The sequence below is a fragment of the Dipodomys merriami genome, unplaced genomic scaffold (genome assembly GCF_024711535.1).
Source record: "Dipodomys merriami isolate MVZ:Mamm:240054 unplaced genomic scaffold, mDipMer1.0.p SCAF_454, whole genome shotgun sequence".
Taxonomy (NCBI): Eukaryota; Metazoa; Chordata; class Mammalia; order Rodentia; family Heteromyidae; genus Dipodomys; species Dipodomys merriami.
Genome location: NW_027206018.1, coordinates 532034 through 533358, shown reverse-complemented (window position 1 = coordinate 533358; position 1325 = coordinate 532034).

The following is a 1325-nucleotide window of genomic DNA, read 5'->3' as shown; positions in this document are numbered from 1 at the left end:
AATAAGAGAAACCATGGGATCTATGTTTCTTTGGGTATGGCTTATTTCACTTAATATAATTTGTTCCAAGTCTTTCCATTTCCTAACAAATGGGACAAAGAAATTCTATGGAGGCATGGAATTGTGTATATATACCACGTTTCCTTGATCCATTCATCAACTGAAGGGTATCTGGGTTGGTTCCGTATCATAGTTATGGTAAATAATTCTGCAATAAACATAGTCTTGCTGGTAGCATTAGTATGATCTTGTTTGTGAACATTTGGGTAAATGCCCAAAAGTGGTAGTTCTGGGTCATAGGGCAGCTCTATGTGGAGTCTTCTGAGAACCTCCATAATCTTTCCAAAGTGGTTGAACACGTTTACACTCCCACAACAATACAGTAAGTTTTCCTTCTATCCACATCCCCTCTAGCATCTGTTGTTATTAGAGTTCTTGATTATAGCCATTCTAACTGTGGTGAGATGGTATTTCTGTTCTTTTTATTTGCATTTCTTTTATGGCTAGGGAGGTTGAGCATTTCTTCATGTGTCTATTGGCCATCCTTCTTTTCTCTTCAGAGAAGTTTCTTTTTGAGTCTTTAGCCCACTTATTTATGGAGAAGTGGTTTCTTTGAGGATTGGTTGTTGGGAGATTTAATTTTTTGAGTTACAGGTATATTTTAGATATGAGACCCTTGTCTGTTTAATGGCTAGTGAAGATCTTTTCCCAATCCATAGGCTTTCTATTGATCTTGTTAACTATGTCCTTTGCCATGTAGAAGCTCTGCAATTTCATGCAATCCCATTTGTCCAACCTTTCTTTGATTTGTTGTGTTTCTGGGTCTCCATTAAAAAAAAATTCGGCCTGTGCCAAGGAAACCTAGGGTTTCTCCTATTCCATCCTATTCCATCAGAGTGTCTGCTTTGACTCAGATGGCTTTGATCCATTTGGAGTTGATTCTGGTGCAGATTGATATATAAGGATCTAGCTTAATTTTCTACAAGTGATTAACCAATTTTGCCAGCACAATTTACTTAAGAGGCTTTCTTCCATTCTATTTTTTTAGCTCCCTTATCGAAGATTAGGTAGCTATATGTCTGTACGTTCATTTCTGCCTTTTCAACTCTATTCCATTGTTCCTGATGTCCGTTCTTGTGCCAGTACCAAGCTGTTTTAATTACGATGGCTTTGTAGTAGAGTTTGAAATTTGATATTGATATTCCTTCATCACTGTTCTTTATGATAAGGATATTTTTTTCTATTCTGGGTTTTTTATTGTTCTATATGAATTTTTGGATAGCCTCTTTAATTCGTTGAAGAAAGGGGTTGGAATATTTATAGGT